This window comes from Trichosurus vulpecula, chromosome 3 (assembly GCF_011100635.1).
Source record: "Trichosurus vulpecula isolate mTriVul1 chromosome 3, mTriVul1.pri, whole genome shotgun sequence".
NCBI classification, from domain to species: Eukaryota; Metazoa; Chordata; class Mammalia; order Diprotodontia; family Phalangeridae; genus Trichosurus; species Trichosurus vulpecula.
In genome coordinates this window covers 46,149,911-46,162,008 of record NC_050575.1, presented here as the reverse complement: position 1 = coordinate 46,162,008, position 12,098 = coordinate 46,149,911, and positions in this window count along the sequence as shown.

Genomic DNA, 12,098 nt, shown 5'->3' with positions numbered 1-12,098 from the left:
TTTTTTTTTTTGCACAATTCTTAACCTAACATCTAGATTATAAGAGAAATTTCTTTTTCATAAATTCCCAAAGTACAACTAAATTCCTAGATATCACAAAGTGCCAAAATTTGTGGTCATAAAATCTCTGTAATAGTCATTAAGGTGGGATTTTTTGCTTTTCTGCTCTTAAGTGCTGTTAATGATTCTGGCCTTTGTTTGAATGGGGCAGATAAAGTGGGATCTTTTTGTCTTAGTTATTTCTCAGCACAGAGACAATTGGGAGTCATTAATTTGTATATGATGTGATACTGGGGATGGGGAACTATCTCACAACCAGCCTGGGTGAGGTCAGAGCCCTCAGGGCTCTGAACAGGATATAATTGAGGACAGCTTAGTGTTTGACTTTTGGGGCATACTCATGGAAGGAGTGTTGAGACTCTGGGCAAGCTGCAAACTACCCCCCAGCTTTGCAACCCAGATTTTGGTTTCTCTGGTAACTATGAATTGTGATTTGAATCAGACAAGGTCTGTCTGTTGATGTTTGTAATTTGTTTGTATTTGCTTTGAAGTTCGGGGTGCTGGCTTTTTCCCTTGAACTAAGTGAATGATATTTGTATGTTTGATTAAACTGAGATTGTTAACCCCTTAAAGTTGCTTTCCTTAGAAAAGCAGGTCAAAGAACCTCTGTTGGCAGCTTTCTGGGTGCTGGTTGTTGGTGGATCTTACACCCCCACAGCAGCTGCTAGCAATTGTTACTACAACCTCTTGTAAAATAATTGACAAAAATTACAAAAGGAGATCTTAAATAAGGTCCTTCCTTGCATAATTACCAAGTTTCCTTTCACAAACATACTTTTATAAATATTTTATAGCAAAACAATTTTAACTGAAACTTCCTTTTAAATAAAGACAAAACTTGGAAGTTTATGATTTCTTAAGTTACAGAAATGGTCCAATAGAACAGCTTATTAAACCATTCATCATTTTTCTCTGACAGTACAATTCCTAACAACATTTAGGTAAAAGAAATTGTTTTTTAAACAACCCATTATCAATTTAGGCAAATGCATTTCTAAATCACCCTGCATAAAATCATTCATCTCATCATTAATATGTTGAAACTATAACTTTAAACTACCATATACATTTTCATAAAATTTGCTATATTATTATTACTTGTTTATAACCAAATACAACAGTTTCAAATTATCACATTTTTATCACAACCTTAAAAAAACTAATCCATACACAACAAAATTCAGATTTTTAAAAATTGCTTTAACACCATTTCTACCTCACAATAGTCTCTCAAATTTTACAACCTAAGAGAACTTAAGAAATACAATACAATTTAGAAATAAGATGACATCAATTACATTTCCAGATTATTACATATAGAAATTATTGATCTTATTACTTTTGGTATTTAAAAACCACCTCAAATCATCAGGTATGGCCAGATATCGCCAAATAACAACATGTAAATATTTTAATTACATCCTGGTGATGAGGGCACAGTCTCTGGGAACCCCCTTGAATCTGGAATACAGTCTTTGGGAGCCCCCTTGAACTGTCCTTGAATCTTCCAACTAGATCTGGCCTTCCCCTAACGCCACAAGCCTTACAGTATCATTAGGCCCAAATCTCTCCCTCTATTGTTACTTTAGATATGCATGCCTTCAGTTACTTCCCAACCTTGATACTGTTGATATCCGTGCCTTCAGCTACTTCCCATCCTTAATTCCATTCTCTAGGTTCCTGGACTCTGACCCCACCTTATCCTCCTTAGACTTCCGCTCAAGACCCTCCCTAAATCCCTCCTCTAGTCACCCCAGACCACCCCTCAATCCCTCCTACAATCTTTGTGTATATAATCTCCATCTTGCCTCTATGAAGGTGCTCAGATTCAATCTAATTCAGTAGGTTGAATCTGGCCCGCTTGTGGAAACAGGAGTCACAAAGGGGGGTATTTCTTAAGACAGCCCATTGTGGTGAATCCCTAATAAACTTTCTCTTTTCCCTTGGCTAAGAAGGCTTGAGTCGAATTCTCTCGGCAGGACCTGGCGTGTAGGTATTTTGGGGCCGCGGTGGTCACCCCTAGAAACCTGTGGTTCCCCTACAATCATCATTTACAAAAACCTCTTCATTTTTGGTTCCCTGACCAGGAATACTGCTCATCTCAAGTTTTTCTCCAGCCGAGACTGGAAGGTCAGACAGCTGCTCGCTGTCTCAGACTCAGCCTGACGCTCTCAGGTTCTCGGTCCAGTGGTTTACTTTCGAGGCCATGGACCTGGGCACACCTTCTGAAGCATAGAGGACAAGGACCTATCTGGAAGTGTGCCCCCAATTTTCCCAATTCTCTCAGCACTAGAGAATGGGAAAATCTCAGGTACCTTTTTGTGTTTGTTTTTTCCTGTCTTGCTTTGTTCCTTTTTGAGGCTTACTCCCAGATCCTCCTTGCAGAGGAAGGGACTTCCAGCCCCCTGGGCTCACAATGGGTCAATTCTCCTCAATCCCCCAAAATTCACCCTTGGGCTGTCTTTTACAAAATTGGAAAAAATTTAAGTTCTCTAAAGAACTTAGAAAAAGCTGATATACCTTTGCAATACTGCTTGGCCACAATATCGCCTAGAAGGCCATGAAGAGTGGCCTTATTTTGGGATTTTACAATATAATACTCTTTTACAGTTAAAATTATATTGTCAGCAAGAAAGAACATGGACAGAAATTCCTTACATAATGATCTTCGTGGAGCTCTCTCGGAACCCCGTTCTCAGAAAAGATTGTAAGATGCTCATAGCTAGGGGTCAACAGGACATTTTGGATAACCCCCTCCTTCTGGGTCCCAGGGCTTCAGCCCCAGCCCCTCCTGCTCCCCAACCTCCCCGGAGCACCCTTGTTTCCTATGCTCCCCCTGCCTTGGCCACCCCCTCTTTCTGTTGGTTTCCTGTAGTGCAACCCTCCTCTTTTCCTGCCTCCTTCACGGTCCAAGTCTCCTACCCTGCATCTCCTCCCATGGCCCCTGCCCCTCCCTGCCAAGGGTCTGGTTGAAGTGTCTTCCTCTGTGGCCCCTTACCCTGAAGGGACACCTACTCAGGTTCCAGCCTCAGGCCCTGCCCCCATGGTGGTACCTCCTCCCTTGGCCCCTCTCTCTGAGGTGGCTCTCACTCAGGTCTCTTTGGTACCTCCCTCTCTGACCCCTACCCCTCCTCAGGTACTAGCTGATCTTCTCCCTTGCCAGCCAGATGCCCTGGCCTTGCAGTCTAATCTAGGTCAGCCGGCAGCTCCCAGCCCCTCCCTCACCAGAAGCGGGACTTCCTATATCCCTCCCCAAGCTCCAGGTCCCACAGTGCCTTCAAGGCTTTTTCCCCTGAGGGAAATACCTGCCTTCCCTGCTGGGACAAGGAGAGTGCATGTTCCATTCTCCATTTCAGATCTCATCCAAATTAAAGAAAAACTGGGGAGATACTCAGAAGATCCCACTAAGTTTACTGAGGGTTTTAGGGATCTGTCCCTGCAATTTGAACTTTCTTGGTGTGATTTGCATATCCTTTTCTCTACCTGTTGTACCACTGAGGAGAAGAGGAGAATATGGGAACATGCTCAAAAATTTGGGGACAGTTTGGCTAGCAATAACCCCATAAAACACCCCCAGGAACAGCTGCTGTTCTCACTAGTGACCCAGGATGGAATTATCAAAGGAGTGAGGATAGAGAAAAGAGAGACCATATGATAATTTGCCTGTTAGAAGGCCTAAGAACTGCATTTCAAAAGCAAATAAATTTTCAAAAAATTAGGGAAGTTACTCAGGGAGAAAAGGAAAACCCTGCTCTTTTCCAAGCCCGGCTAGTAGAAGCTATTAAGAAGTATACAACTTTGGATCCTGATTCTATTGAAGGGGTGGCAATACTTAACATGTATTTCGTTAATCAGTCTGCCCCAGATATAAGGAGGAAACTGCAGAAATTGGCAATGGGACCCCAAACACCTCAGGCCCAATTACTGGGCTTGGCCTTTGGTGTGTATAACAATAGAGACCTGGTTGCAGCAGAGGAAAGAAAATGCAGGGAAAGAGCTAGAGACAGAGAACATGTTCAATTCTTGGCTGCTGCCATGGCCAGGAAAAGACCCAAGGAGCGCCCCTCCAGGGAGCCCCCTTCGAAGCCTATTGGCTTGGGCAGTGGGGAAACCTGCTTTTGATGCCACAAGGAGGGTCACTGGTCTAAGGAGTGCCCCTCTAGGGTGCCCCCCTGGAAGAAGCCTCTGGGATCCAGGCCTCCAGGACCATGCCCAGCATGTAACCAGGAGGGACATTGGAGGAAGGATTATCCCCGAGGTTGGAAAAGGCCTCCTCCCAGTACCTTGTCCTCCAGTCTTCTCAAGACTTGGAAGGAAGGGAAAGCCTGGGGCTTGGCAGCGCTCCCACTTTCTCCACCTCTCTCACTGAGCCCTGGGCAAAATTGAGGCAGAAGGAAAGGTTACCCACTTTATCACGGCTATGTTCTCTTGTTTTAAGAATTTTACCACTCTTAAGTCAATTAAAAGGATAAAAAAAAGACAGTGCAGGTGTGAGCTAACTATGATGGAATGATAGAAAAAAACAAACAAAATTAAGGGGTGAGAAAGAGGATTGCACTGGGAGAAAACGTATAAAAGAATTACTACAGTGTAAAGGAAGATCAAGGGGAGGGGTGGTTGTAAGCAATGATTGAATCTTACTCTCAACAGAATTGGCTCAAAGAGGAAATAATACACACACCGTTAGTTGGGTATAGGAATCTATCTTATGCTATAGGGAAGGAGGAAAGGATGAGGATAAGGGAAGGGGAGGGGACAACTGATAGAAGAGAGGTTGAATTGGGGGAGGTGGTGGTCAAAAGTAATTGTGGGGAGAGACAGGGTGAAAGGTGAGAGAGAGAGAGAAAAGGAAAATGGGGAAAATAGGATGGAGGGAAATACGCAGTTAGTAGTCATAACTAAGTAAATGTGAATGGAATGAACTCACCCATAAAATGGAAGCAAATCACAGAATAGTTTAAAACCTGGAATCCTACAATACACTGTTTATAGGAAACACATTTGAAGCACAGAGACACATGCCTAGTAAAGGTAAGGGGCTGAAGCAGAATCTGTTATGCTTCAGCTTAAGTAAAAAAAAGAAAGCAGGGAGAGCAATCAGGATCTCAAACAAAGAAAAAGCAAAATCAGACCTAATTAACAGAGATAAAGAAGGAAACTATATCTTGCTGAAAGGTACCATAGACAATGAAGTCATATCAATACTAAACATATATGCATCAAATGGTATAGCATCCAAATTTTTGAAGGAGAAGTTGAATGAGTTACAGAAGGATATAGATAATAAAACTATACAAGTGGGGCATATGAACGTTTCCTTCTCAGACCTAGATAAATCTAACCTAAAAAAAAAGAAAGAGATTAATGTAGTGAATAAAATTCTGGAAAAGTTAGATGTGATAGCGCTCTGGAGAAAACTGAATGGAAATAGAAAGGAATATACCTTTTCTCAGCAGTACATGGCACCTACACAAAAACGGACCACATATTAGGACATAAAAACCTTACAGCCAAATGCAGAGAAGCAGAAATAGTAAACACAACATTTTCAGATCATAATGTAATAAAAATTACATTCAACAATGGACAAGAGATTAAAAATTAATTGGAAATTAAATAATATAATCCAAAAAAGTAGGTTTAAGAACAAATCATAGAAACAATTGATAATTTCATTAAAGAAAATGACAACAATGAGACAACATATCAAACTTTATGGGACATAGCCAAAGTGGTACTTAGGGGAAAATTTATATTTCTAATTGCTTAGAAAAATAAAATAAAGAGCAGACACATAAATTGGGCATGCAATTAAAAAAAAAACTAAAAAAAAAAAGAAACAAAAAATTCCCAATTAAACACCAAATTGGAAATCCTGAAAATCAAAGGAGAAATTGATAAAACTGAAAGAAAAACCATCAAACTAATAAATAAAACTGGAAGGTGGTTTTATAAAAAAAAATCAATAAAATAGATAAAGCATTGGTTAATTTGATTAAAAAAGGAAAGAAAACCAAATTACTAGTATCAAAAATGAAAGGGATGAATTCACCACCAATGAAGAGGAAATTAAGACAATTGTTAGGAGCTCTTTGCCCAATCACATGGCAATAAATTTGACCATATAAATGAAATGGAAGAATAACTACAAAAATATAAATTACCTAGATTAACAGAAGAAATAAAATACTTAAATAACCCAATCTTAGAAAAAGAAATTGACCAAGCCATCAATGAGCTTCTTAAGAGAAAGTCCCCAAGACTAGATGGACTGACAAGCAAATTCTACCAAACATTTAAAGAAAAATTAATCCCAATATTATACAAACAATTTAGAAAAACAAGTGAAGGTGGAGTCCTGCCAAATTCCTTTCATGACACAAATATGGTGCTGAAACCAAAACCAGAAAGAGCCAAAACAGAGAAAGAAAATTGTAGATCAATTTCCCTAATGAATATTGATGCAAAAATTTTAAATACAATAGTAGCAGAGAGATTACAGCAATATGTCACAAGGATCATACACTATGACCAGGTCAGATTTATACCGGGAATGCAGGACTAGTTCAATATTAGGAAGATTATCAGCATAATCGACCATATCAATAACAAAGACAACAGAAATAATATGATTATATGAATAAATACAAAAAAGACTGACAAAATACAGCACTCATTCCTATTAAAAACACTATAGAACATAGGGATAAATGAAGCTTACCTTAAAATGATAAATAAGATTTATTTATAACTATCAGCAAGCATGATCTGTAATTAGGATCAGCTAGAAGCCTTCCGAATACAATCAGAGGTGAAGCAAGGATGCTCATTATCACCTCTATTATTTAATATTATACTAGAAATGTTAGCAATAACAATAAGAAAAGAAAAAGAAATTGAAGGAATTAGAATAGGAAAAGAAGAAACTAAATTATCACTTTTTGCAGATGATATGATGATTTATCTAGAGAATCAAGTAAAAAACTACTTGAAATAATAAACAACTTTAGCAAAGTTGCAGGATATAAAATAAACCCACATAAATCCTCAGCATTCCTATACATTACTGACAAAGCCCAACAGCAAGAGATAGAAAGAGAAATTCCATTCAAAGTTACTGAAGGCACTATAAAATATCTGGGAGTCTATTTGCCAAGACAAACCCAGGGCCTATATGAACATAACTATGAAACACTTTTCACGCGAATAAAATCAGATCTAAATAAATGGAGAAATATCAGTTGCTCATGGTTAGGCTGAGCTAATATAATAAAAATGACAATTCTACCTAAATTAATCTATCTATTCAGTGCCATACCAATCGAACTACCAAAAAATTTTTTTACTGAACTACTTGAAATTATTAACAGCTTTAGCAAAGTTTAAGGTTACAAAATAAACCCATATAAATCATCAGCATTTCTATATATTATCAACAAAGTCCAGCAGCAAGAGATAGAAAGAGAAATTCCATTTAAAATAACTGTAGACAATATAAAATATTTGGGAGTCTACCGACCAGGAGAAGCCTAGGAGCTATAGGAAGACAACTATACAACATTTTTTTGCACAAATTAACTCAGATCTAAACAATTGGAAAAATATTAATAGTTCATGGGTAGGTCAAACCAATAGAATACAAATGACAATTCTACTTAAATTAATCTACATATTACATAGGTATTAAAGTAAACAAGGAACAAACAACAGTATACACTGAAGATGCTTTGCAAGGAACTGAAAATTATTATTTTGGAATTTGATCAGGGAAATAAGGTAAAAATTCTTACATTTGATGGAAAGGTCAAGGGCCAGAAAGCCTTTGTCTTGACTCTCTCAGTAGCGAAGTTGTGGTAGACAGTTCTCTGCCATATGGGCTGAGCTACTTATTTTCTGTAAATGGTTTTGAACCCATCCTTTAGTCTCAGGTACCTTACATCATTTCCTGGAGTTTTTGTACTCAGTACCAGCCACTAATACCTCTAGCCTCTTTCTGATTCATGGCTGGTAGACCACCATGGACAACACAGAGCAAGTTTAGATGAGTTCAGCTGAATCAGTACAATATTCTGAGTAAGGGATGTTCTGTTGAATCCCCTTCTTTGGACAAGCAAATATTTTGTTGCCTGTTCAAAGACCATTGATTCATTCTAATATTAAGTCTAAACCACCAGGAGACTGACCTGAGGAGGGCCTAGCCCACGATTGGGGATAATAATGCAAAGTTTAAATGGAATAATATAATTGAAGTAGGAAATGGGTGGTACAGTACTTCTGATGATGCTTCTATCTTACCACTGGCATTCCCACCACTGGGAGATTAGAGTAAAACTGTGGCTATCCAGCTAGGAGAGAACAATGTGAATATACTATGTCATTAATCAATCAACAAATATTTATTAGATGCTCATTATGTACTAGACAGTATGCTAAACACTGGGAATCCAAAAAGAGGCAAGGACAATCTCTGCCCTCAAGGAGCTTACAATCTAATGGGGTTCTCTAGTAAACTATCATATCATCTGTAAAAGTGAGTTTTGGTTCCTCTTGGTCTCTTTCAATTCCTTTTGTGTGTGTGGGTGTGTGTGTCTTATTGCTATAGCTAGCATGTCTAGTATAATATTGAACAATAATGGTGACAATGAACATCCTTGCTTCCTCTCTGATTTAATTGGAAAGGCTTCTAGTTTGTTTTTTTTTTTCATTATAGATAATGCTTGCAGAGGAAAGCTGTATTTATTTCAGTGCTTATAGGTGTTTTTTTTTTTCCTTTAACAGGAACGGGTGTTGTATTTTGTCAAAAACTTTCTGCATCTATTAAAAAAATGTTTTTTATTGTTTTTGTCATTAATATCATCAATTTTACTTTTAGTTTTCCTAATTTTGAACCAGGCATGCATTTCTGCTATAAATCATAGTATATGAGCTTTGTGATATATTGTTATAATCTTACTTGTATTTTAATTTTTTTTTTACATCAAAATTCACTGGGGAAATTGGTCTATAGTTTTTTGTCTTGACTCTTTGATTTAGGTATCAAGACCATATTTGTGACATAGAAAAGAATTTAGTAGGAGTCCTTTACCTACTTATTCAATATGAGGTATTGGAATTAATGGTTCTTTAAATGTTTGTTAAAATTCACATGCAAATACATCTGGTCCTGGGATTTTTTATTTTGAACTAAATTTTTTTGGGGGGGCAGGGCAATTGGGGTTAAATGACTTGCCCAAGGTCACACAGCTAGTAAGTATGTCCAGTGTCTGAGGCTGGATTTGAACTCAGGTCCTCCCAACTCCAGGGCCAGTGCTCTACTCACTGCACCACCTAGCTGCCCCCTGGGCTTTTTTATTTTTTCCTCCTTAAAGAACTCATTTATGGCTTGTCTAATTTCGTTTTCTAAAATAGGGTTGAACAGTCTACTTTCTGTTCCATTAACCTGGGCACTTTTGTGTTTTTATAAATTTAGCCAATTTTATTGGAATGTAGTTCCTAAAAATTGCTTTTATTTCCTCTTCATTGGTTGTGGATTCACTTTTTCATTTTTGATACCAGTAATTTGATTTTAAAAAATCAAATCAGACAATGGCTTATCTATTTTATTATTTAAAAAAACCAGCTCCTACTTTGTAATTTTAAAAAAGAAATAAAAAAAATTCTCCCTTGATTTCCAGGATTTGTTTTTTTAATTGAGGGTTTAAATGTGTTGTTTTCCTATTTTTTTAGTTGCATGCCAAATTTGATGATTTACTTGTTTTTTTTATTCATGTAAGCATGTATCTATATGTGTGCATGTAATATATATATATATATATACACACACACACACACACACACATACACACACATATATATATACACATATACATATACTCTTCCCCTTCCCCCATACTGCTTTGGCTGCACTCCACAAATTTTGGTATAGTCTCATCATCTTTAATGAAACCTATTATTTCCATAATTTCTTGTTTGACTTTTAATGATCAAGTTATTTAGTTTCCAAATAATTTTTAATCTATAATTTAAAGGTCCTCTGTTGAATGTCATTTTATTGCACTATGGTCAGAAAAAGATGCATTTAATATTTCTTCTTTTCTGCATGCTTGTGAAATTTTTATGCCTTGATACACGCTTAATTTTTGTGAAGATACCATGCACAGCTGAGAAAGAGATATACTCTCTTCTACTGCCACTCAATATTCTCCAGAGGTCCAAGTTTTCTTTAACTACTATCTCATTTTATAGTTAGATTTATCTGGGCTTGAGAGAGGTAAAATGAGGCTACTAGAGTTTTACTACCTAGTTGCTCCTTTAACTCATTTAACATTTCTTTTAAGAATTTGGATGCTATGGCAATTGGTACTTGTATGTTCAGCATTATATTATTGATTCATTGTCTATGGTGCCTTTTAACAAAATGTAGTTTCCTTATCTCTTTTAAATAATTCAATTTTTATTTTTGGCTTGTCTGAGATGATTGCTACCTCTGCATTTGTTTTTTAACTTCAGCTGAAGCATCATATATTCTATGTCTATCTTTCTGTTTCAAGTGTGTTTCTTGTGAACATGTCAGATTTTGGTTTCTAATCCATTGTATTATCTTCTTCCACTTCATGCGTGAGCGTATTCCATTCCATTCCATTCCCAGTTATGATTGCTGCTTTTATCTGGGGCTATTTAAATGGTTTTAATGAAAGGAATTGTTAATGTGTAAAGTGCTTTGCAAACCTTAAAGCACTATATTAATGCTAGTTATTATTATGCATAGCTAGCTGGTGCAGTGCTATGCCTAGTCAGGAATACTTGACTAGTTCAAATCTGGTCTCAGACAATTACTAGCTATGTGACCTTGGGCAAGTCACTTAATCCAATTTGCCTCAGTACCTCAATCTGTAAAATGAGCTAGAGACGGAAATGGCAAACCACTTCAGTATTTTTGCTTAGAAAACACCCAAAAGGGCAATGAAGAGTTGGACATAACTGAAAAAGACTCAGTAACAGTAACAAAAGGTGGAGTAGTTCTCTCAGGGATGATTTTTCCAAGTGAATTTCCTCCAATAACACAAAGTAGATGATTACTGCCATTTCTACTTATGCTTATTAAATAAATCCATGGAGCAACTACTTAGAAACCATAAAAAATAATCACAAATAGATAATTAACATATATGTACATATACTGAATTTATAGTTAATTGAATTAAAGGTTTTATAACATTTCATTTCCCCAGCACCATCCAGATGTTGTTTCAATTACCCAAGGACCAAAGCTTTGCTTTAATTATTTGGGATAGACATCTAACATGTATTATGTATTTTATTACAATTAAAGTTTGTGAAACCTATTGCTGGTGACATAGGGTCATCATTATGTACATTAATTAACATTTTTATAATAGTGGTGACTTGTTTCATGGCTTGCCTCGAGCAAATATTTTGTCTAATAAACGATCTACAGGTGATACTCTTTTCCATACTCATATAGGCAAGTCCTAGGATAACCTATCAGACCTCACTCTTCCCTGACATGGCCTTTAAGAACTGACACCAGGAGCTTCCCTATACCTGTTTACATTTATTTTAACCAATCCTAGACTACAAGGACTTTTGAGCTTCGTCATACTTTTTGTATGAATATACAAAATCACCCTTTTATTCTCCCTCCTTCTTACTTGCCTTTTCCTTCTTACTACTGTAATGATCAGTTTGCTGACCCCTTATTTGGATCTTCATCTACTCTGTATCCACTAAACTACCTAAATGCCATATTCTACTCTTTCAGGGAGACCTAATTTGCTGTCACTGCATCTGCATGAAGCATCTGCTTGGAGTTCCACCTGTAACTTGCTGCCATACTTCTGCTATTGCACTCATCTAGCTGGATTCCTCTTAAGTGTCTGGGATCTTCCCGGCTCTCTTCTCCCACCTCAGTCGGGTCCCCAGTTATTCTTGCTTCCGTTGACCTACCACTCCCCAAGATCTGGTATGAACACATCAATCCTCCAAATAGTTTAGGCCTTTATTTCCTACAAAGGCCT